The sequence below is a fragment of the Leptopilina heterotoma genome, unplaced genomic scaffold (genome assembly GCF_015476425.1).
Source record: "Leptopilina heterotoma isolate Lh14 unplaced genomic scaffold, ASM1547642v1 Lhet_245, whole genome shotgun sequence".
Taxonomy (NCBI): domain Eukaryota; kingdom Metazoa; phylum Arthropoda; class Insecta; order Hymenoptera; family Figitidae; genus Leptopilina; species Leptopilina heterotoma.
This window is the reverse complement of record NW_025110961.1, coordinates 1,144,436-1,171,645: the sequence shown is the minus strand read 5'-3', so window position 1 is coordinate 1,171,645 and position 27,210 is coordinate 1,144,436. Positions and strand designations below refer to the sequence as shown.

The following is a 27,210-nucleotide window of genomic DNA, read 5'->3' as shown; positions in this document are numbered from 1 at the left end:
AATATAGTTAATACCTAAGTCTTGAAATAAATATTTTTATTTTTTCTCACAAAATAATGTGTGTTTTTAAAAAAAATCCAAAATCCCGGTCAAGTTCAAAATTCATTGTCATTTCCCGGTTTTCCGGTCCAGCGGCCACCCTGATTATAGTTATTTTTCGCATTATAAAAATCAAAATAACTTGTACTTTTTTTTAACTAAAAATTGTGGTATTTTGACGCAATTATTTTAAATGAGTCGAAAAAAGTCACAATTTTTTTAATTTCCCCGACAAAATTTTTTCCTGACATTTCCCTTACTTTACTGACATTCTTGCTTTGAAATATGTTCAAAAATAATCTTTTTTATTTTTTAACATACAGGAGTAAAAAAAACTTATTTTTTTAATTTGCAACTAGCTAAAACAAACGCGCGTAAACGCGCGTTAATACTTGCTGTGCGCAACTGCCATAACATAAGAACCCTGATTATCTTAAAAATAATGTAAGAAAATAAATAAATTTTGCAATAATTTTAATTAATAGTACCCAATGCATTCAATATCATTTAAAAAAAAATTAACAAATTATGCATAATTAATTAACAAATAATAATAATAATAATAATAATAATTAATTAACAAATTAATTACTTAACAATTATTGAAAAATTTTCTGTCTACTTCATAAAATAAACAATTCATAATATTGAATACTATTTCTCATAAACCGTTTTTTTAAAAAGGTTTGTATCATATTTCTAAATAGTAATAGTTATCGTCAAACAGAAACAATAATACTTCAATTAAGTATTTTTCACACTAATTTCATTCTTTTTACATTCTCATCACATGAGAAAGTATTAGTTTTGGTCGAAAATTGACTTTTGCTAATTTTATGAAATCTTTACGTTTTGAGGTCCCCTGAACCCAAAAAACATGGTCCGGCGAGTCCGTCTGTCTGTGTGTCTGTCTGTCTGTCTGTCCGTCTGTCTGTATGTATGTCCGTCTGTAGACCAAAATGTTGTAGGCACAATAACTTTTGAAAATCTTATCTGATCGTTTTTAAATTTAACACACTTAAAGTTAGTGTAAAAATGAAGGTTAAGTTCGTTAACCAGCCATTTTCGTTGAAAATTACAAAAACTACGGTAGTTTCAAAATTTTGAAAATTCAATTTTTTCAAATTTCAGAATTTTTAACTTTATATTATTTTAGATTAGAAAAATACAAACAACTTTTCTCTACAACATTTTTTCATAGAAACTCAATTTTCGAAGTTATAGTCTCTTAAATGGTCAAAAAAACTAAAAAAATCCTAAAATATCACTGAAAATCGAATTTTTTACATTCTCATCATATGAGAAAGTATTAGTTTTGGTCGAAAATTGACTTTCGCTAATTTCATGAAATCTCGACGTTTTGGGGACCCCTGAGTCCGAAAAACATGGTCTATAAAAAGTGTTTGTCCGTATGTCTGTCTTCGTGTCTGTCTGTAGACACAATGGTGTCGCCACGATAACTTTTGAAAAACTTATTGTATCAACTTGCAACTTTGCATGCACAAAGTTAGTGTTAAAATACAGATCGAGTTCGTTAGCCAGCCATTTTCGTCGAAAATTACACAAACTACAGTACTTTCAAAAATTTAAAAATTCAATTTTTTCAAATTTCAATGTTTTTAACTTTATATTACTTTAGATTAGAAAAATACAAACAACTTTCTTCTACAACATTTTTTCATAGAAGTTTTTTTTTTTTTTTTTTTTTTTTTTTTTTTTAAGTTTTTGGGCCAGGCCAGCTTAACTGTGTTAAAAAAATTTTACTGAATTTTTAAATTCTTATAACTATTATAAAAACATTTAGTTTACAATAAAACCAACGAACATTTAAGAAAAAAAAATTTTTTTTAACTTTTTTTTAAATTGTTATTGAAAATATTGAATTTTTAAATCTACAATCATGCAAATGTTTTTTTTTAAAGAATGGACAATTTTATGTAATCATTGTAAATGACATTAATTTATTGTAAACTGCTTTTGAACTAAAAATTTTTTTTATAAATGTTTTAATATTTTATTTATGCAAAAAAATAACAAAAGTTTAAAATTTTTAAAAACGGTTAAAATTTTTTTTTGTTTTGTTGTAAACTACAGATTTTTATAAAAGTTTTAACTATTTAGAAAATTAGTGAAATTTTTTTAATGCAGTTGGGCTGGTCTGGCCCTGTTTTACATTTCAATTTTTGGTCCTATCCTTTAATATCATAATCTACAGATAAAATCAAATTCGAACTTTTAAAAAGTTAATTGTCTAATGACGGACAGTTCATCTCAAAATTGACAAATCTGAAGCAAAAAATTCAAACTGTTTTTCTAAAAAAGGAAAGTGTCTTGCATATAAATCCACCACCTTTACTGAAAAATCGATTAAAATAAAAAATTGAATATGTTTCAATATTTTGTTTTAAAATATACCATCTTTTTTTATTATATTTCTAGTCTACAAAAATGTTTTTTTTAATTTTTTGACTATTTTTTGGTGAATTCACATACAGGACAAGCTAAAAAATCAAACGACCTAGCATTTAATAAAATCAATTCAATAGATTCAGAGATGAAGTGTCCTCCATTTCAGAAAACGTTATTCTGAGAAAAACGCGTTCAAACCTTTATGTATCGTTAGAGGCCATCCATAAATTACCTAAAAATTTTTTGGAAGTTGAAATCCCTTCATTTCTCATTTTATTAACATTCACTAAATTGTCCGCACTAATTCCAGATGATAAAAACCTGAGAATAAATGGCAATGTTGCGGATAAATTCCGGAATCACTAGTTTAAATTAACTGATTAGTTTCGGACTTCATCGGACCAACTCCGGATTCACTAGTTATTCACAAACCGTATAGAGTTCGTATTTATCCGGATTAATTTCGGGTGACAAAATCCTGACCATATTAATAATGATACTACAAATGTTTAGTAACAAACAAATTTTTTATATCTTATTTGGTTTTGTAGTTATTCAAAGTTTAAAGGTGTCTCTGCAACTATTAAAATATTTTAATAAAAATACTCTTAAATCTGTCCATTTAGCTCCGATTGACTTTTAATTTTAACACAATATTCTGGAGATATAATGCATTTACTTAAAATAATTGAGAAAAAAATACAAAAAAGAATTTTTAATACATGGGTTCCCGAATCGATCTTTTAGACCTTCTTAAATTCTTAAAACTAAGGGTTTTTAAGGATGTAATATTTTTTTAAATTTGCTATTTATTGTTTTTTTGGACTTTTTGTCAGCCTTCTCTGCAGTAGAAAATTTGTCCTATTGGGGCCGTGTTAATAAAAATTAGTTCATATTATGCTAATACACCTTTCTTAACATTAGAATCGACAATTGCATCTCTTACACAAATTTAAAAAAAAATTTTCCAAAAAAGTACAAAAAATTGAGATTTATAGTGAGTGAAGCATTAGCCGAAACATAAGAAAACATTAAAAACATATCGAAACCTTCCTTTTTTTCTTTTAGATGCCAAATTTAGGTAAAAATACAAAATTGGGAACAAAAAAGAACTCAAAATTTTCAAAAATTCTGCCTTTTTTTGATTTTTTCCATAAAATTTGTTTTTACATTCTCATCAAAAATGAGAAAGTCTTGGATTTGTGCGATTTTGAGCAATGTCTAATTTTGCTAAATCTTTACGTTTCATCGCCCCCTGATTCCAAAAAAATGGTTTTTAGAAAAGTGTCTGTCCGTCTGTCTGTCCCTCTGTCTGTCTGTCTGTAGAAAAATTTGTCGCCAAGATAACTCGAATAAATTTTTATGAATCGTCTTGCAATTTGGCACACTTTTTTAGTCCAGAAAAATGAAGCCTGAGTTCGTTGGGCAGCCCATTTCGTCAAAAAACAACAAAAATACAAAATTTTGAAATTTTCAAAATTTTGTATTTTTTACAATTTTCAAAAAAATATTTTTTTAAAATTTTTTCCTTAAATTTGGTGCAAAAACAAACAACTTTTCCTTTGGACACTTTTCAGTACAACAAAAAACAAAAAAGTTATGAATTTTTTAATTTTTTTTTTTAAGTTCTTGGGCCAGGTATATTTTTCAAGTTTTTGGGCCAGATTTAGCCAAACGGTTTATCTAGAACTAAAAAATTTTATTTTCATATCAAAATATTTTTTTTTGTCTCTCAACATTGTTTAGAAATATTGCTTTACATATTACTCAGAAATTTTTTTTTAAAGCTATTAAAAATTTAATTTTTTAGTATTTCTAAATTAAACAAATTTTTTTTTGAGTTCTGGTTAACCGATATAAAATTCGAAATATGATTTTTTCATTTTCAATTGCACTATTTGAATATATTTTTTGTTTTTAATCATTTTTACATTATTATCACATGAGAAAGTATTAGTTTTGGTCGAAAATTGACTTTCGCTAATTTCTTGAAATCTCGACGTTTTGGAGTCCCCTGAGTCTGTTAAACATGGTCTAGAAAAAATGTCTGTCTGTATGCATGTCTTCGTGTCTGTCTGTAGACACAATGGTGTCCCTACGATAACTCTTGAAAAACTTATTGCATCAACTTGCAACTTTGCATGCACAAAGTTACTGTTAAAATACAGATCGAGTTCGTTAGCCAGCCATTTTCGTCTAAAACTACACAAACTACAGTAGTTTCAAAATTTTGAAAATTCAATTTTTTCAAATTTCAATATTTTTAATTTTATATTACTTTCGATTAGAAAAATACAAACAACTTTTCTCTACAACATTTTTTCATAGAAACTTAATTTTTTTTTAAGTTTTTGGGTCAGGCGAGGTCAACTGGGTTAAAAAAATTTTATTGGTTTTCTAAAATGTTATAACTAAAATATATTCATAAAAGATATAACATTTTAGAAAATCAATAAAATTTTTTTAATACAGTTGTGCTGGTGTGACCCCATTTTACATTTCAATTTTTGGTCCTATCTTGTTGGAAATGGTTTTTTACATTCTCATCACATATGAGAAAGTAATATACCAGAGTAACTTTTTTAGGAGATAAACACTTAATTAAAACAAAAATGTCTGAGTAAATAAACAAAGAGTGAAAAGTTAGTCATTACGCTCCGGTCTACACTACACAAAAAATTTGATACTAATTCTTTAAAAATATTTTAGCTGCTTCTGCAAATCATGTTTTTACTAAGAGAGTTAGTATAATTAAAAATAACTTTACAATTTTAATCATCAAGACCAAAAATATACATTTAAATTCACTTAATATCGCAATCATCAGCAAACTAAAACATGTGATGAGAATGTTATCCTTAAAGTCGTAGTAACTTTAAGAAAAAAAAACTGTTTTATGAAACATATAATAGGAAATAAGAACATAAATAATGCACAACAATTGCAGACCCCGGCGAGCGAAGCGAGCCATTTGCGCGCGAAGCGCGCAACAACACACGGAGCGCGAAGCGCGACGTGCGAAATAATCGCCGGAGCGCGAAGCGCGACGATCAATAATCGCGCGCCCCGAGGCGCGCTGAAACTTGCGAGCGAAGCGAGCCCCCGCGCGAAGCGCGGATGAGAATGTGTCCGCGCTTGCGCGGACAGATTTTTTTTTATAATATTTAGAAAATTAAATCTGATAGCGTTCCACAAATGTAAGAATGGATGTCGAAATTTTAAAAATTCTAAGAAATATGTTAAACGTTGAAACATTTATGATATTTTCGTGTCTTAACACTAAGGGGACATTCATAAACCATGTAACCTCTTGAAGGGGAGGGGGGTCAAGCAATTGACTACGACAAAGGGAAAAAATGGCGCTAATAGGGGAGAGTGGGGCAAGACGGGGTAGCGGGTAAGACGGGGTACCGGCCCTATTTAACAAACGTTTTTTAACCAATCGCGATTATATTTTACACAATACTGCACCGAGACGATAGTTTCTTGTTTATAAAACCTAAAAGCCATGAGAACAAATCTTTTATCTTGTGGGGAATAGAATTGTAAAAGTATGGGAACAAACGGACACAAGAATTTGGAGATATTGTAAGACGACGAGATAGGTGTGAGTGGGGGATTGAACGAACGATAAGGAAAGAATGAGTGACCAAAATTGTTAGTCGGTCGCTGATCGTTTTCTAAGTTACACACCACACATAATTTATCTAGTGGAAATAATTATAGGTATTTTATTTCAAGTAGTTCATAATAATTATTGTTTATATTTGTTTCTTTAAAAGATTTTCATAAGAAATGGTTTTTTTATAGTGTGGTGTAAAATTTAAATTGATTTTCAACTAATTGTGATTTTTGAATCATCTACTCCATCATCAATGCTCCTGGGATTTAAAGGATATTGATTCCTGAGTTATCCGGATATCCTGAATTTGGGTGATCTCGAATCCCCTTTCTTGGTAAATAAAAGAGACACAAGAAACGAGAGAGCCTCATGTTCAATCATCCGGCATTCGAAACAATAAGGATCGATTGAATTGGATTCACACCAGAAAGTAGCATTATTGATGGTTATTCTCAATTAAAAATTATTAATTTGAAAGAAATCCTAAATCAATTTGATTAAGAATTAATGAAACGATAAAAAGATCTATTAATAGCGATCGACAAATAATCTTAACTTAACATTAATACTTTGTTTGACATTTATAATTTGTTTATTTATATATTGTTCTTTGTATGTATTGTGGTGTGGAATGAATGCATGAATTGATTATATTGTTTTATCATTTTGGGATCTTTATATTTTATATTTATGTAAATTAAACGAAAAATCGCGGTTATATTATTATTATTCTGATGTGCTAAAATTAATAAGATGTTTTTTTTTGTTTTGTAAAATATTAGATTCTTAAATTCGATCTTTACAATAAATTATATTTACATATCACCAAAATATATGATTGTTTTTCATTTAGGTTAATAAGAATTATTATAATTATATTTTTGGGGTTACAATCTGTTTTACTAAAAAAACTGTTTTCGACGATTTTCTTGTCATTTTTTCACTTTTTTAGGAGGCGTTTATTATTTAATAATAACAGTTAATGAACTGTATAAATTTTTTTCTAACTGTCAAGGGTTACAGAAGAAGAGAAGCATATGTTTTTTTTTTCTTTGTTGAATCGTAAATTGCAGTAATTGATTGTTTTATTAAATTTCGTAGGTGCGGGCAAGATGGGGTAGGGGAGAGTGGGGCAAGACGGGGTTCACAAATTAAGCAAAAAAAAAATAAGAGAAGTTAAGAAAACTACTAAAATCAAGACTGAATAAAATAAGAGTGACCAAAAAGAAAAAAGCTTGTCAGGTTGAATCATCAATTAGCGATGGTAAAGTAGAAAATGCACCTTGTCTCTATTGTAATGGTTATTATTTAGACTCAAATGAAGGCTGGCCTGCTTTTTTTGTCTGCGGCCAATGGGCTCACTGCAGTTATGCATGAAGATGAAGATGCAACTTTTACTTGTAAAATTTGTCGACAGAAATAGGTTGTTTTTTGTAAGTACCCCATCTTACCCGCCGGCGGGGCAAGATGGGGAGATTTGCAATTTTTTCAATATTATTAATTATAAGCTTTTTTAAGAAACAGATAGCCTTTGTACGCCTTTTTTACGAAAGACTGATTTCCAAAAATGATAATTAAAAATAATAATAAAGTATATATTCGATAATTTTCGTTTTTTTGCGCTTTAAACCTTAAGTATCCCGTCTTGCCCCACTCTCCCCTACATGTAATAGCGTACTACGGGGGGAGGGTCATCATTCCCAAAAAATGGGGCTACGTGGCTTATGGACGACCCCTAACAGATGATAGTAAACATATACATATACACAATGGTGCGTAATTATATGTGACCTGGACAGTGAAAAGGGACCTTACGTGCGAAAACAAGTTTTCGAGAAAACAGCAGTTAAAGTTTAACTTAGAAAAACCCTTGTAACTTTTTTAAATATTAATATTTTTTAATCAATTTAGGCTTATTTTCTTTACCGTGAATCACAGTATCTAAATAAATAACATACAAGTAATGAAATTTCTTTTTTACTAATTGTTTATATAAATTAATAACAAACTCCCTAAACATAGAAAAAATAATCTAAGTTTTCTAACTTGCAACAATAAGTATAAATAAGTGACACATGTTTGTAAGGGTTTTTTTCGCTGATTACGAATATGATAACAAATTTGAATTTTAACTGTTGACAGTTGTCAAAGAAACTGTCAACTTTTCTAAATAATAAAAAGATTATCGTCTTCGTTATTTTAATTTGTATAATAAAAAAAATCAGTTTTTTCGTATTTTTACTCTTGTTTTTTTTAACTTCAAAATTTTTTTTAAAAACTTCTAATCAACTTATGATTTTTTGGTTTTCACCATCTTAAAGAGCATTTCAAACCCTATCCGAATCAACAAAAAAGTAAAAAATGATTTTTTGACACGTAAGGTCCCTTTTCATAGACCAGGTCACATATACGGAAAAATGAAGCTTATTGACCAATAAATTGGTGGTCGTCTGAAGAAAATTCGTTAACTTTCAGGTTCTAGTTCAGACGAATTTTTATTCAATATTAAAATTTAGAAAATGTTTAGAACATATTGTTATTACTTTCAGATATCAATATTAAATAGTCTAAATCCAATAAAATAGAGAAAATGAAAATTTACTGATTTTTTATAACATGATCCGAAAAGGTCTTACCTAACTATTCTTGCCCCATCCACCCCTACTTTTATTCAACATACAATTCAAAAAATATTTTATACAGTTCAAATTGTAGAAAATTAAATTAAAACCCTGACCATCGTGGGGTTTATACACCCGTCTTAAGCCTACAATCTTGGCTATACAAGTGTTTTTACAACCGTAGAACATTTGTTACAAACATTTCTTAAATTTTACTTAATACTAAATTTTTGCGCCTACAGAGCGACTTAAAAATTAGGAGTACTCGCATTTGCATTTACTCGGTATAGGGACAAAAGATCCAAAACAAAAGGTCCAAACCGAAAAGTCCAAGACTTTGAAGATCCAAAACACAAAAAGTCCAAGGAATTAAATATCCAAAAATAAAAATTTAAATTTAAATACTAAAGGAAACAATTTTTCAATTCAGACAATCATTTTTTTTATTTACACTTGAAGTTGTTAAGTTGTTCGAATAACCGTCTTTTCATAACAGTTTCCGTCAGTTTAGGTTTGTCAACGTAGTTCAAAATTTGTTGTGTTTCAAAATTATTGAGTAATTATATTTAAAATGGAAATTGAAATTTTAACAAAAGGCAAAACGAGATATTTACATGTAAGTGGATATTTATACACAAAGCACAGTTCTGGAGTTGGGACAAAAATATATTGGAGATGCAAAGAAAAAAAGCAATGCGGCGCTAGGGCAACTACAATTAGTATAGGAGATAATGTTGAAATTCTTTCTGGAGGAGATGCCGACTCTCACGGTCATGCACCAGATCCTGAAGAAGTAGAAGCTCTCAAAGAGAAAATTGATCTAAAAAGACTTGCCATCGAACATCCAGAATGTCCACCCTCGAGAATTGCCAGAAAACTGCAGAACATACCTGATGCTGTATTACACTGAAAAACTGTTGGTAGAGCAGTTTCACTATTGACTGTTGTGCAGCGCTACTTAACTTTAAACTCACAGCTCTATCACAATTAGGCGAGTTGCTCTCCTAAACTTGACTACTAATGGCGTTGGCGAGCGGCTAATAAAGTGAGCTGTGCGTTTCTTTTTAACGCAGCAGTTCACCGCATTGGGCGAACAGCTCTCCTAACAGTTTTTCAGTGTAGCAAAACTTCCTGAACAATGTGCGCTCTTGCGTTTGTACCTGCTACGGATGTGCCTAAGGTTTTTGATATATTTTTCGACCAAGTACCAGAGGAATTTGTCCCTGTTGCAGAATACTTCGAGGTTACAATTTCGATAATTATTTTAATATATTACAATGTATTTAATCATGTATTATAATTATAAATTGTTTCTTCTTAGGTTACTTATATTCGTGGCAAGACTGCTAGAGGTAGAAGAAAAGCTGTGCCTGTAAAATACGAGCCAAAACTGTGGAACCAATATGATGCCGTTCTTCAAGGAATTGCGAGAACAAATAACGCGTCTGAGGGATGGCATAATAGATTCCAAGTTCTTCTTGGACGATATCATCCGAGCCTATACGCTTTTTTAAACGAATTGCAACAGGAACAAGGCGAAACAGAATGCATGCAAAGGCAACTTCAGTTGGGTCAAAAAATAAGGGCTTTGCCGACAAATTATTTTTCAACAATAGAAAACCGGATTTTTAATATCGTATCACAGTACGATCAATACGTGCAACAAAATGAAGAAATTAAATATTTAAATACATTGGGTTACCACTTACATTTTTAGGTTATACATTTATATTTTTATATATTTAACAATTCAATAAATTTATCCTTCTTTTGAATTTATTTTTGTTGGATCTTTTGTACGTTTGGAACTTTTAGTAACTTGGACCTTCTGTCTATTGGATTTTCTGTCTATTGGATCTTACAAATTTTGGATCTTTCAGTTTGGACCTTTTGTCTTGGATCTTTTGGTTTGGATCTTTTGTACCCCAATCGCCGGGATCACCCGTCTAATGGGTTTTCCCGCCAGTGGAGAGGGAAACTGTAGAAAACCTCTCCTGAGTACAACCGGTTTATCGACAGTCGAGTTCTAATGGTGTGTACCGGACAATAATCGACGGTCCACATCATTATACCTCGACGTCAAACCTCCCGCTCAGATTGTCTCACGTGCCGGAAAAATACTAAGCCAAAAGGGCGCGAATCAAGGGTACTTACCCTTGGTCCTTAAAACGACCGCCAAGCGAGGCATCTATCCGACTGAGCTAATCTGTCGGTATATTAAACTATTATTATCAATATTAATAATAAAAATGGAAAACATTGTTTGATTCAATTAAATATTTTATTTGTCTATTATCTATTACTTAGATATTTTTACCGAATTTGCATTACTTAGGTCAAATAAATGGAATAATTCAAATTAATAAATATTGCTTCAAATCAATTATTATGAAAATTGCTTGATTCAGTAATTCATGTTATTTTAATTCAAATATTAATTTGAATCAAGAAAATAATTTTTCCAAAGAACTACAGATTTGTTTGTATCAAATATTTATAATAAATCATTATTTTATTTGAGACTAATATACCATTAATTGGGTAAAATAATTAATTATTATTTATCCCAAGTGCTTCTAAACACTCACATGCTTGGAAATATTAACATTAACCCTTAAACCGCACCCTGGGTGTGCGACACCCATATTCTAGCTTTTTACTCTAATATCTCATTTAAATTCGTAAAAATTGAACATGTGTTGATATTGGACAGTACATTTTGTACTTAACTTCATGTATCGTGATTGATATTAGTCTGTCAAGTGTCTTTGTGTATTTGATAACTTTATGAAGTTGACGGCGAAAAATTTCTGCTTGTCTGACACCCAGTTTTTGGTTTAAGGTGATTTCAGTAGTTTAAAAAAACCCTTTTTTAATTATTAATATTAAATAAATCATTATGAAACCTATTTTCCTTCAAAATAGATGTACTGAGCAATATAAGATAATTTTTCAAAAAGATAATATCCTATTCCAGCTTAAAGAACACACTTAAAAGTCCCCGGGTGTCGCACACCCAGTGTGAGATTTAAGGATTTTTTCGTAAGTGCACTGAGAAAAAAGAGGGCGCGTTGCAGCACATTTTCGATTCATGTTGCGCGACTCAACCTGATTTCAGATTCGTAATCAGCGACCCTGAAAATCCTCAAGTATTCAGTTTCAAGCCAATCTGATCAATTTTTTATTTCGTTGTCCGCCATATTGGATCCGCTATTTTGAATTTTGGAAAACTAATGTTAGATTTGTAATCAGCGACCCTTAAAACCCCTGAGTAACAAGTTTCAAGCAAATTCAACGAATTTTGAAAAAATTTACGCCATCTTGGATCCGCCATTTTGAATTTCGAAAAACTGATGTCAGATTAGTAATTAGTGATCCCAGAAACCTTAGGGTACCAAGTTTCATAAAAATGCATTAAAATTTTTTTCAGGGGGTTAAATAGTCAAATTCCAATTTCATCCAATATATTTCTCCTTAATCCATTTTAAATACTTCAAATTCCATCCAACATCCAATCAATCGAAATTTCAATTTTATCCAATATTTCTTTTTTTATCTTTTAAATAAAAAAATCAAATGTTATTCAAAACAGGAAAAAAGTAAATGTCAATTTCTCTATCCTTTAAATTCAAAATGAATAAAACTATATCAAATGGTAATATAATATTTAGAAAAATATAACTATACCACTCAAGAAACACTTTGATTAACTCTCTACAAATTGTAGAGAAATTATATAAAAAACAGAAAATATCTAATGTTATCCAAAATAAAAAAACTATATCAAATAGTAATGTGATATATTCAAAAAATAAATATACCACTCACGAAGCACTATCGTTATCTTTCTACACTACACTGAAAGAATTTTTGGGAGGCTGCAGGCTTTACATTAGTGCCGCTAGAGCTCGCTGCCTCAAGCTCGCAGTTAACCTCAAAAAGGCGAGAATCTACTCCCGAAAGGTAAGCAGCAACTCCTCAGGGGCAGCAGCTCACCTTTCGGGAGTAGATGCTCGCTTTTTTGAGGTGAGCTGCGAGCCCTGAGCAAGGGGCACTAATTTCGGACATTAAAAGTCAGCAGCCACCCCAAAAATTGTTTCAGTGTACATACAAGGAGAGATGTCCCAGTTAGTCCCGTGAGGGGAAGTAGCCTTCCCTCACCATACGGCACACCAAGTTGAAACTGAGTTTCGAGCAACCCTCACAGCGGAGATCGCTCGGACCCTTAAACCCTCATTAAGTAAAACTGTTAATGACTTTTTCTATAAAATATAATTTTAACATTTTTTTGGTAAACAACATATGTATAAAATCGTGAAAAAGTAAGGAATTTAAATATGTTAATTTAAAAGTTAAAAATGTTACTATTTAAAAATTTATATTTTTCATTATTAATAGAAAAGTCATTAGCAGTTTTCCTTAATGAGGGTTTAAGGGTCCGAGCGACCCCCGCTATGAAGGTTGCTCGGGACTCAATTCCAAGTAGCCCTCGCAGCGGGGGGCTCTATGTCCCTTCTAACGGCGAATAGACAAACTAAATGCGAACAGACAAAAAATATATATATATATATGCAAACGGAATACGGACTTAAATATTGTTAATTTACTTCTGGAGTACTCAATTATACAGCCTCTATTATCATTATTACTAATTGAATTAAAATTATTATAATTTTTTTTATTCAAAGAACACTTATTCTTTGACTGCTCCATTGTTACAATTTTATTATTATTTACATTATTCCAAGGGTGTGTCTTCAAAAAATTATAAGAATTTGTCTTTTCATATTTCAAAAGACGCTTCTAATCACACTCTACAATCGAATGTCTCATATTCGATCTTCTCATCTCTGAAAACTGACATAGACGATTATCTTAAAACATTTTTTAAATGCTGCCTCATTTTGTTATTTATGCTTTCGTAATTAACAGTGTTTGGCATAACATTATAAAATAATGATGTTGCAAATGCTATTGCATATACTCCGCATTCAACACTACCCATTGGTTGTTGATCAACAGTAACAAAAACTACTAGTGGCTTAAAAGGATATAATCTACTTAAATAATTCAACTGATCTCCATTCAGACATTTTTCATTAAGACTATCAAAAATATAAATTCTTGTTGTAATAAATTTTACGAGGCCTTATACGGTGTAAACAATTTTATTCATTTTGACGACGTTTCGATACATTGAGTATCCTCTTCAGGTCAAATAATTGAAAATAAAAAACAAACAGTCGTTCAGTCATTTCATCGAAAAAAAAAAATAATAATAATAAATTAATGGAAACCCTCTTTATGAGGTGTTTCTGTTTTCTTTTGTTTTTTCGATGAAATGACGGAACGACTGTTTGTTTTTTATTTTCAATTATTTGACCTGAAGAGGATACTCAATGTATCGAAACGTCGTCAAAATAAATAAAATTGTTTAAACCGCATAAGGCCTCGTAAAATTTATTACAACAAAATAAATGAAAACGGATGTAAAATTTATCAAGGAATATAAATTCTTACTCCATCATAATACGTACAAATCCAATGACCCCTCTTTTTGATTCTCTTTCCAAAATTTTTCCAAATTCATAAATATGATTATCACTTAACATTTTTTTATTATTAAGTATTTCTCTATATTCTCTAGCACTTAAATTAACATGGCCTTCTATTCTCGACATTTTTTAATCAATATTTTCTTCTTAATCTAATTTTAATTCCAATTTGTGGGTTTTGATAATAATAATTACGTTTTCCCAATTTATATTTTCTACATCACAATTTCATCAATTCTTACAAAATCATTGTCTCCTATATCAATAATACAAACCAACCAATATTTAACTCATAAAACAATATTCAAGATTTCAACTAATAAAGTGTATTTAACTCCATTTCAAATAAGCCACATTCTAATTTTATCCAATATTTAATTATTTAACCAACATATCAATATTTAACCAATCAAATCATATTTAACCCATAAAACAATGCTTTTGAATTCAACAACTAATATTCTATTTAATTCATTTTCAATATGTCAAATTCCAATTTTATTCAATATACATATATCCAATAAGCCCAAAATTCAATTTTATCCAATATATATTCTGTTTAATATATTTCAAATTCGTCAAATTCCAAATTTATCCAATTTACATATCCAATAATCCTAAATTCAATATTATCCAATATATTCTATTTAATTTATTTCAAATTCGTCAAATTCCAATTTTATCCAATATATTCTCTTTATTCTATTTTAAATACGTCAAATTCCAATTTCATTCAATATATTTCTCTTTAATCCATTTTAAATGCATCAAATTCCAATTTCATCCAATATATATATATATATATATATATATATATATATATATATATTTCTCTTTAATCCATTTTAAATTTTAAATACTTTAAATTCCAATTTCATCCAATATCCAAATTTCAATTTTATCCAATATTTCTTTTCTTATCTTTTATTTCATTCAATATCCAAATTTTAATTTTATCCAATATTTCTTTTCTTATCTTTTATTTCATTCAATATCCAAATTTTAATTTTATCCAATATTTCTTTTCTTATCTTTTATTTCATTCAATATCCAAATTTCAATTTTATCCAATATTTCTTTTCTTATCTTTTATTTCATCCAATATCTAAATTTCAATTTTATCCAATATTTCTTTTCTTGTCTTTTATTTCATCCAATATCCAAATTTCAATTTTATCCAATATTTATTTTTTTATCTTTTATTTCATCCAATATCCAAATTTCAATTTTATCCAATATTTCTTTTCTTATCTTTTAAATAAAAAAAATCAAATGTTATTTAAAACAGAAAAAATATCAAATTTTATTCAAAACAGAAAAAAATGTCAATTTCTTTATCCTTTAAATTCAAAATTAAAAAAACTATATTAAATGATAATATAATATTTAAAAAAATATAACTATACCTCTCACGAAACACTTTAATTAACTCTCTACAAATTGAGGAGCTGTATCGAAGAACTCGCTCGACGCTCGAAAAAAGGGGATAATACCAGTCAGGTAGCAGTGAGGGCCTCTGGGTCGTTCACTGCTACCTGACTGGTATTATCCCTTTTGTTCGAGCGTCGAGCGAGTTCTTCGATACAGCTCCTCAATTGTAGAGAAATTATACAAAAAAAAGAAAAGAAAATATCTAATGTTATCCAAAATAAAAAAAAGTATATCAAATAGTAATGTGATATATTCAAAAATGAATATACCACTCACGAAGCACGATTGTTAACTCTCTACACTACATACAAGAAGTGATGTCCAAGTTAGTCCCGTGAGGGAAAGAAGCCTTCCCCCACCATACGGCACACCAAGTCAAAACTGAGTCCTGAGCAACCCTCACAGCGGGGATCGCTCGGACCCTTAAACCCTCATTAAGGAAAACTGTTAATGACTTTTTCTATAAAAATACAAATTTTTTTAAAAGTAACATTTTTTATTTTTCATTAACATATTTAAATTCCTTACTTTCTTACGATTCTATACATATGTTGTTTACCAAAAAATGTTAAAATTAAAAAAATTTATTATTTTTCCAGATACATAGAATGAAGTTAACTCTACCAAAAACCATACCTATTATTAAATAAATATTTAACTTAATCTTTAAATTTTAACATTTTTTTGGTAAACAACATATGTATAAAATCGTGAGAAAGTAAGGAATTAAAATATGTTAATAAAAAATAAAAAATGTTACAATTTAAAAAATTTATATTTTATAGAAAAAGTCATTAGCAGTTTTTCCTAATGAGGGTTTGAGGGTCCAAGCGACCCCCGCTGTGAAGGTTGCTCGGGACTCAATTCCAAGTAGCCCTCGCAGCGGGGGGCGTTTTGCTCCCTCTAACGGCGAACAGACATACTAAAAGTGAACAGACAAAATATATATATGCAAACGGAATACGGACTTTAATATTGTTAATATCCACGTGGACAATTGTATAGAGGGGAGGGGGTTTGACAAATGTCCACGACTGTCCACAACGGGGGGCGGGGGGGTCAAAAATTGGTGAAAAATTGTCCACGTGGTTTATGGACGGCCCCCTAGCAAAAACTACTGTGATTAGAATAGCAAAAAAGAATGCAGGGATTAACACTTACATATGAATAAATAAATTATAAATAATAAGTTTATAAAACGAGTAAATAAAAAGAAATTTAAACTATTACACTTTCGTTTTATTATTTCATTATAATATTTTGAATAATTTAAATAAGATATCATAATTTGGTGAAGATAAATTCGATCAATAGGAAGGTATCAAACATAAAAAAGGCTTATGTCATATTTAAAGTTGCGACGTTTCGATGGTGTGGTTTACCAACCTCTTCAGGCTAATTTATTTAATAAAACACCAAGATTAATAAATTACAATAAATAATAAATAACACAATTATATAAAAAATTATAGTACCTGAATATTACAATTTAGAATACATTGCAACTAGTCAAGATTAAAAAATAAATGTAAAACATAAAATTAAACAAATAAATAACACGTAAACGTGAACGTAAAAGGGACAAGCACACGACGAATTCTGTCATTTCGATACAACGATCAAGTCAAACTGAAATTAAATATTTGAAAAAGCCATCTCTTCTAAAATATGGAGTCAATGAACTCAAAGGTAAACACGTGGCATCTATTTTAAATCTAATCTCCTAATAAGGGGAAAATAAGTTTTATTCAGAAAACAAATGTCTTCTTTCTTATTAATAGTAAAATCATTACTCAAAATGTGTATCATTTCAGAAATAGATCGTTTTTTAAAGTTTGGTTCGCGTTCGAGAATAGTGGAATTACTCCAGTCAAAATCATGTTTAAAGTTTAAATGATGTGCACGTACCACTGATGTGTCAGTTTTGTTATTGTTATGTTCGTTGATACGGACTTTCAGTGGACGCTTAGTTTGACCTATATAATTCGCTAGATAATCTTTACACTTAAATTTATAAACGAAATTCGTTTCTTACCATTTTTCGATCGTATCCTTACCCAATTTTACAACTGATTTCAAATTTTTATTAACAATTGGGATAGAATGAATATTATATGACTTCAACATTTTTGACAATTTAGTGTAATTACAATTATTAAAAGGTAAACAAACTCTAGGGATTTGTTTACATAACTCTGAACGATTTTTTTGTCAATCAAATCTATGTTAAAAAATTTTATTTTATTTAATCGAGATTTAATATATTTTTCAAAAAAAGTAGGGTAATCGTTATTTAAAAGAATTTGTTTAACTTTCTCTAAATTCTCATTGTGAAACGAAATGTGAGAAAGAAGAATCGCTCGGTCTATAAGATTGTATACAATATTTATTTTTTGTTGAATTGGATGATTTGAACAGTAATTGATAAGTCTACCATAGGAAGTAGACTTTTGGTACCAGTTATAAATCATTTTATTACTTTCGACACATAAAGTTACATCGAGAAAATTAATTTTGTTATCAACTTGAAGTTCATGAGTAAATTGTAAATTTTTGTTATACGAATTGAAAACGGACAAAACTAGATCAACACAATCCTTGTGAACACATAAAATTGTATCGTCAACATATCTATAATAAAAAAAGTGGTACACAATTATATTTAGTTTTCAAAACATTAACAATTTGCAAGCGATGTGCATCTACGCTCAAAACTATCAATAACCAAATTATGCGGTACTTTAGTAAACAAAGAACAAACATCAAGAGACATTTAAACGAAATCATCCGGAATTATTATATTGTCCAATGTTTTATGAGATCAAAGCTATTATTAAGATGAGAATTTGGAACAGTAATGTGTAGTTTTAATTGATTGTACAGAAGTTTTGCACGAAAATGTGTTGGACTATTAATTAAACAAACAATTGGTCGAAGAGGTACATCATTCTTATGGACTTTAGGAAGACCATAAAACTTTGGTAAAACAGTGTCAGTTAGAGTCAATTGATTGTTGTGATGTTTATAATTTAAAAAGTTGTTGTCATTTAGCGATTTAAGAATTTTTAAAGTTTTTTTTCTTTAACGTTGAATTGTTAATTTCAAATTTAATTTTGTCCAGTTTTTTGTTTAGAAAGTTAATATTGAAATGCACATCACGAATTTCAATTTTGAATAACTTTAGTAAAAACTTATTTTTAATTAAGAAAAATTCTTTAAAACAAGATGAACTGTTAAAGGTTCACTTGCTAAATCGCTTACTGATGTTCGTGATGTGTGAAACAAAAATATTATAAACAACTTTATTGATTTGTCTCATAAGAAATATTGTTCCATTTGTAATAATTTAAAATTTCTCAAAAAATTTAATTGTTTAATAAAAAAATCTCAACCATCTACTTAAAGATCAGATAAACATCATTGGGTAAAAAATCTCACCAACAAAAGTTTGCCTAATGATGTTATTGACACTGTATCACTAGGACCAAATTACTGTTCAAATAATGACATTTCGAAAGATAAAGTAATTGATACAATTAAAAATGTAGAATCTTCTATTAATAGTTTAAATATTAGTAATGATATTAAGAATTAAATTAGAGACAAAATTTCAAATAATCTCTCTTCAAATTTAAATAAGGTTCCACATATTTCTATAAATGAGAGGAACATAAATAAAAAAGTAATTGTCACAAAAAATTTCTAGAAGAAAAAGAAGATATCATGTTCACCATTTCTGACAAGGTCAATTCAACCGTTTGCCTATACAAATCTGTTTACTTTGAGAAGGGTAATGACATTCTATCTAATTCTTCTACGTACACTGTTCTTTCAAAAAATGCATTATCAGAACAAAAGAAAAAAACTTCAAAAATTCTTAAATCGCTCAATGACAACGACTTTTTGAATTATAAACATTACAACAACACAGCCACACAAAAAAAATAAAGTGTCTTGATCTGGGGCCGAGACATATGTATTCTGATGTATTTCGATGCGCTGAATCCGAATCCGCCATCAGAATTTGGCCAATGGGTCCTGGTTTCGCCCTAACCTCAAAAAATACCCTAAAATCGCTAAAATGGTCACTTTTGATTTATCGAAATTGAATCTAACCGCATGTTGATAATTTTCTAAGATCCCTTAATTTAAATAAACTATTCTATAAGCTTTTCAATTAAAAATTCCTATAAAACATTAAATCTATCGAACCTAACCTCAAAAACATATCTAAGATTCCAAACAAACAAATTATACCATGCACGGCACAATAAAAATTATGTATGCTCATGAAAGTTACAACTTAGGTGTTTTTATGATTGCTGATTACGAATCCGGTGTTAGTTTATCAAAATTCAAAATGGCGGATCCAATATCGCGAACAATATAATTAAAATTTGTTTGGATTGGCTTGAAAATCGTTACTCGGGGGTTTTCGGGGCCGCTGATGACGAATCCCATGTCGGTTTTTAAAAATTCAAAATGGCTGATCCAATATGACGGTCTTTATTATTTTAACGATTATTTTAAATTTATTAGATGAAGTGCGCCAGTTGTGGGCACCTCTACGTAAACTTCGACGGCAAGCAGACTTTACTGATCTAAGTATTGCTAGTCGTGTTCGTTGACAATACGGACTTTTTGTATTAATAACTAAACAAATATATGCATTCGTGTAATAGCTGAGAGCATAATAAAGAAAATTTGCATTAAATAAATAGAAGAGTAATTTTGTATTGTTTTCAAAGAGCAACATATGGGTGTAGAATCTGTAGATTCGTTCAGAAAAAAGGGTTTAATTTTTTTTTGCAGTGTTGTCATTATATTTTGTGATTTACCTTCGTGTTTAACCAAAATCCTGCATCAGTCTTTTTAAAAAATGACTGTCATTCCCGGTTGTCGGCACCTTTATGTTAAGGAGGCTTTACCAACTGACAATGATGTGGACTACTGACTCATCTATCTAAACTTTCTGCCAAGGAAATTGACAGCCGAAAACTCCATTAAATGCGATGAATATAGTCGTTCAGTGCATTAGATGTGCGTTATGATATGCGGGACAGCTACTTCACATGCTAGCATTATGCTTCTGTTAGCGATGAGCATAGTGTGAAAACGTGTCATCATTTTTGTTCTGTATTCCGGCGAAGTCTCTTAAAATATATAAACTTTTATTTCTTCTTTATTTGTGTTGGTTTCTTTTAATATTTTTCCATTTTTAGCGGATTTTTCAAGGGTGCCTACAACCAAGTACAAAAATTTTTTTGTCAAAAAATTTCCATTTCACTAAATTTCTAATAATTGTTTTCTAACAATTCGTAAGACTTTAAGATTATAAAAATTTATATACGATTCGTTATCTAATGTCCCGAAAAATTCCGCGAGTAATAAATTTAAAATAATCGTTAAAATAATAAAGACCGCCATATTGGATCTGACATTTTGAATTTTTAGAAACCGACATGGGATTCGTCATCAGCGACCCCGAAAACCCCCGAGTAACGATTTTTAAGCCAATCCAAACAAATTTTAATTATATTGTTCGCCATATTGGATCCGCCATTTTGAATTTTGATAAACTAACACCGGATTCGTAATCAGCAATCATAAAAACACCTAAGTTGTAACTTTAATGAGCTTACATAATTTTTATTGTGCTGTGTATGGTATAATTTGTTTGTTTGGAATCTTAGATGTGTTTTTGAGATTAGGTTCGATAGATTTAATGTTTTATAGGAATTTTCAATTGAAAAGCTTATAGAATAGTTAATTTAAATTAAGGGATCTTAGAATATTATCAACATGCGGTTAGATTCAATTTTGATAAATCAAAAGTGACCATTTTAGCGATTTTAGGGCATTTTTTGAGGTTAGGGCGAAACCAGGACCCATTGGCCAAATTCTGATGGCGGATTCGGATTCAGCGCATCGAAATACATCGGAATACATATGTCTCGACCTCAGATCAAGAAACTTTATTTTTTTGTGTGGCTGTGCAATCAATTGACTCTAACTGACACAGTTTTACCAAAGTTTTATGGTCCTCCTAAAGTCCATAAGAAAGATGTACCCCTTCGTCTAATTGTTTCTTTAATTAATAGTCCAACACATTTTCTTGCAAAACTTCTGTACAATCAATTAAAACCACACATTACTGTTCCAAATTCTCATCTTAATAATAGCTTTGATCTCATAAAAAAATTGGACAATATAATAATTCCGGATGATTTCGTTTTAATGTCTCTAGATGTTTGTTCTTTGTTTTCTGAAGTACCGCCATTCTCTGAAGTTATAAAATGCACAAAATTTCTTTTTAATAACACGTTTTTCGTTTTTAATAAAAAATTTTATAAACAAATCGATGGCACTCTAATAGGTTTACCCATTTCTCCATTCTTCGCTGATATTGTTGTGGATGATTTATAAAGTGATTGCCTTAATGTTTTGAAAACTAAATATAATTGTGTACCACTTTTTTATTATAGATATGTTGACGATACAATTTTATGTGTTCACAAGGATTGTGTTGATCTAGTTTTGTCCGTTTTCAATTCGTATAACAAAAATTTACAATTTACTCATGAACTTCAAGTTGATAACAAAATTAATTTTCTCGATGTAACTTTATGTGTCGAAAGTAATAAAATAATTTATAAGTGGTACCAAAAGTGTACTTCCTATGGTAGACTTATCAATTACTGTTCAAATCATCCAATTCAACAAAAAAAAATATAGTATACAATCTTATAGATCGAGCGATTCTTCTTTCTCACACTTTGTTTCACAATGACAATTTAGTGAAAGTTAAGCAAATTCTTTTAAATAACGATTACCCTACTTTTTTTGAAAAATATATTAAATCTCGATTAAATAAAATAAAAATTTTCTAACATAGATTTGATTGACAAAAAAAATCGTTCAGAGTTATATAAACAAATCCCTAGAGTTTGTTTACCTTTTAATAATTGTAATTACACTAAATTGTCAAAAATTTTGAAGTCATATAATATTCATTCTATCCCAATTGTTAATAAAAATTTGAAATCAGTTGTAAAATTGGGTAAGGATACGATCGAAAAATGGCAAGAAACGAATTTCGTTTATAAATTTAAGTGTAAAGATTGTCTAGCGAATTATATAGGTCAAACTAAGCGTCCACTGAAAGTCCGTATCAACGAACATAAGAATAACAAAAATGACACATCAGTGGTACGTGCACATCATTTAAACTTTAAACATGATTTTGACTGGAGTAATTCCACTATTCTCGATCGCGAACCAAACTATAAAAAACGATCTACACTGAGAGAAGTCCGGGAACTAATACGTCCCGTGCGAGCCTTGAGTTGTACTTTTGAATGTTTTTATGTGAACCCTCGAATCGGGATGTCTCAAGCCCCGATGCGAAACGTGGAACGTCCTGAAGCGAGATTATACAGAACTTTCAGTGTTTGCCACCAGTTGTTTTCTCACATGCGAGAACAATGTTTGACTGGATCGGGGAGTCTCAGCACCCGATTCGGAACAACTCAAACACGACAAGCAGAGTAGCTCATAGCGACGTCTAGCGGGAACTATTACGTCTCGGTCTTCTCTCAGTGTATTTCTGAAATGATACACATTTTGAGTAATGATTTTACTATTAATAAGAAAGAAGACATTTGTTTTCTGAATAAAACTTATTTTCCCCTTATTAGGAGATTAGCAATGTATTCTAAATTGTAATATTCAGGTACTATAATTTTTTATATAATTGTGTTATTTATTATTTATTGTAATTTATTAATTTTGGTGTTTTATTAAATAAATTAGCATGAAGAGGATGGTAAACCACACCATCGATACGTCGCAACCTTAAATATGACATAATCCTTTTTTATGTTTGATACCTTCCTATTGATCGAATTTATCTTCACCAAATTACACATGCGGAAGGGATTTTTTTTAATTAAGATATCATAAATAATAATAAGTTATCATAATAATAGTAAATACAAAATAAAAAGGGAAAAAAATTGGAAGGGAATGCGTTTGTAACGTTTAATGCAAATGGGACGAAAACACACATGTCAGACGACGCGGAGCTGCGTCGCGAGATGTTTTAAATTACCTATATTTTTGTTATCTTTTAAACAATCGGTCTAAAACCTTTTTAGAAAACTTCCTTGATTTCTAAAGAAAAACTTCCTTACTAAAAGTTTGTTAAACGCAAAAGTTCCCGCAGACTTTTTGTCGTTAAAACATAGAATGCGTCATTACCGACACTCCCCGATATATAATTAAATATTGTTTAACAAAAAGTCATTTTTCATATTTTTATTATTTTATCATCTTGAAAAGACCTTCACACGATTCCATACCAATTTTAAAACAAATCCGTCAATATTTGTCCGAGTTATGACAATTTATGTTTTAAAATTTTATGAAATTGTGTAACAAAAAGTTTCTAGTCTTTTGTCTCTACTGGCAAAAATATTCACCCTACAAAAAAATTTTAAAAAGAAAAAAGTTGCGCATTTTTATTTTATAAAAGATAGTGTTTTTCAAAATGTTTATTTTTAACTTCGAATTTTTCTCATATTTTGGTCCGACTGACTACTATTACGCTAAACTTTTGAGCGCAGTTCATGTTATAGAATTGGAAGGTTCAATTCTGATTACGGATTTGCGTTCGGAATCAAAAAACCTATAAAAATCACCCTATGCGATCCTAGAAATAAAAATGCTGTTGCACTGTGTTATGAATCTAAAATCCAATTTTTAAAATTCAAAACGGCGGATGCAATATGGCAGACAAGTTTTCAAAAACTCATTAGATTTGTTTAAAACTTGTTACTTGGGAGTTTTGGGGTCGTGGATTACGAATCTAATGTCCAATTTTTAAAATTTTAAACGGCTTATATAATATATGACAAATTTTCAACTAAAAACTCATTGGTCTTTAAAAATTCGTTAATCACGTTCTTTAGCTATTAAAATGGTTAAAATATTTTTAATGTTGCCGAACTTTCACCACATGGAAGTATACGTAAACTGAAAAAAATTGATGTTAATTTTAAAATTTTATATTTTTTATCTCTTTTATTTATACGGGAGGATGGGGCAAGGATAGTTACTTGCTGTTATGCTTAGATGGCTTGCTCAAAAATCGCGTAATTCATGGTATATTCGCGTCTTAACACCAAAAGATGATAGTGAAAATTGGAAGGCAATCTGTCACCATTTCCGAAGTTAGGAGTTTATTTTTTAAAAAAAAGTGCTTGGCTCGGCACGAAAAAATTGCTGCTCGCCTCGGCTATTCGAGCTTTTTGCACACCTCTACAAATTTTAAAAAAAGTGTTTAATTGTTCCTTTTAGAATGATATACATAGTAGTGCGTAATTATATACGGAAAACGAAGCTTATTGACAAAGAAATTGGTGGTCGTCTGAAGAAAATTGGCATATGAGAGCACTCATTAAAGATTTGATTAAGGCCTTCAAACGATTGTTTCCCGATATTAATATTATAAATAAATTTCATCATGTCGATCAATATGCCGAATGTACTGAATGGTCTGGCCCGATGGCTCAATATAATTGTATTCGATTCGAAGCTAAACATGCACAAAATAAGCAAAGAGCTCAAAATGTACACAATTTTAAAAATCCCCCAAAAACCCTCATACGTGTTTCACAGTGCACGCAAAGTTCCAAATGGGGATGCGGAGATGTAAAATTGCACAAAATCGAGTGAACAAGTGGTTTCACAAATCTTGTTGAATACATTTTAAGCTAACAAGGCTTATACGATTTGGGATATATTGATTTAGATAAAATATTTTGTGCATTGTCTCTCAAAGTTGATGGTACTAAGTACTGTAAGGGATTGTATGTTTGTATTGAAGTTGCACATATTCGTGACGATAATTTGCCAGTTTTTGGGTGCATAGATTAAATAATTCTTTTAGAAGACTCTTTGGTATATTTGAAAGTGTCCGTTTGTTTGACATCTTACTTTGACACTGATTTTAATTCGTATTGCATTAAACAGTCAGATGATAGCGTTTATCGGTTCGTCAAAGTAATTGAACTCGGTCACTTTAAACCATTCTGTTATTGGACTAATGCTAACTCAAATGATTTGTACATTAATTTTCGTTACATTATTCTGTAACGTTTTAAAGGTCGCATTTCACACTTTAGTTTTTGTACATATTTTTTAATATATATTTTTAATTTAGTTAATTTCTACAGATATCCTTAAACAAATATATTAATCTATTATTCTTTTTTCAGATGAAGAAATAAATGGTAGTTTTTTTTAGAACTAACAGAAGAAGATCTAATCTGTTTGAAAATTAAAATGGGACCAAGGAAAATAATTTTAAAATTAATTAGAGAAAATCAAAAACTACAAGTTAGTCATCTAATAATATTAAAAATATTAAAATTGAATATGAATAGTAAAACCAAAATCGGTGACAGAACAGTAGCTGCTATCACTTAAAAAAATATATTTTTAGATCGTTTTGTAGTTTAAAACTACGGAAGTCTGATCCATCAAAACCTAGGCTCGAATAATTTTACAAGAAACACGGAAACAGTTAACGATACAACTGGTCCATCAACTTCACCATCTGATACTATTAATGTTACTACACCAGTTTTTAATTTACGGTAAATATATTAAAAGGATTTTTTTTCCTAAATGTTCAAAATTTTTTACCACTTTATGTATTAAACTAATAAAATATTTTAAATTTTTAGCGTTATGCGTCAGTTGAAGAGACTCTTCTTAATCATCCACAAGGTGAATTATTAGTGAAATCTGCAAAGGAATCTTTTACCGAAGAAAACAGAAGGGCTTTGATACGAATTGTTGTTTCAGAACTGGTTAAAGTTCACAATGATAGTTAGTATGTTGAAGTAATAATTTTTTATTCTCAAAAACAATTTATTTACTAACTAGTAATTTTTAAAAGCTCTAATTTTTTTTAATGTTGGGAAAACGTGACGTTATAAATGTTTACATGTTTCTATTAAAGACTAACTAACTACTAAAATCAATTATATATAATGATAAGTAAATAATTAGAAGTTAATATTAATTATATCAATAGTGTTCCATGTCGAACGACCAGGACGAGAAAACAACGAACACATGACAGATGGTCGTCTAATTAGAACTGAATTTATCTCAAATCGTATTCTTTCGATCGAATATCTCGTTAACGATAGTTCGATCGATTCTTAAAAAAATACAAATAAACGAAAGTCGATTGTATTTAATTAAAAAGAATTGGTAAGGGTATTTAAATAAATAATCTCTAATAATACTTTTTCAATATCTATCAAAATTATATGCTATAATCCGAAATTAATATTATATCTAATTATAATATTTTTTTAAATTAATATAATATAAAATTTTCTGATTATCAGATAGTTTTCTATAATCAGACAATAATTAATTTTTACTAGTTTTACTGCAAGTTTTTTAAGCTTTAACTCATTTTTAACTCTTTTTTCAATATAGAAAGAAAGAAAGAAAG

At 29.6% G+C, this 27,210-nt stretch overlaps 1 long non-coding RNA gene across 1 annotated transcript in view; it reads left to right on the top strand.

Annotated features, from left to right (window-relative positions):
* Positions 1–26,826, top strand: part of LOC122503125 — a 31,589-nt gene extending 4,763 nt beyond the window's left edge. Inside the window, exons 2-5 of the long non-coding RNA XR_006301709.1 lie at positions 25,955–26,075; positions 26,182–26,335; positions 26,426–26,570; positions 26,779–26,826. This is a non-coding gene — a long non-coding RNA (uncharacterized LOC122503125). The remainder of the gene's footprint in view (positions 1–25,954; positions 26,076–26,181; positions 26,336–26,425; positions 26,571–26,778) is intronic.
* The last annotated feature ends 384 nt before the right edge of the window (positions 26,827–27,210 follow it).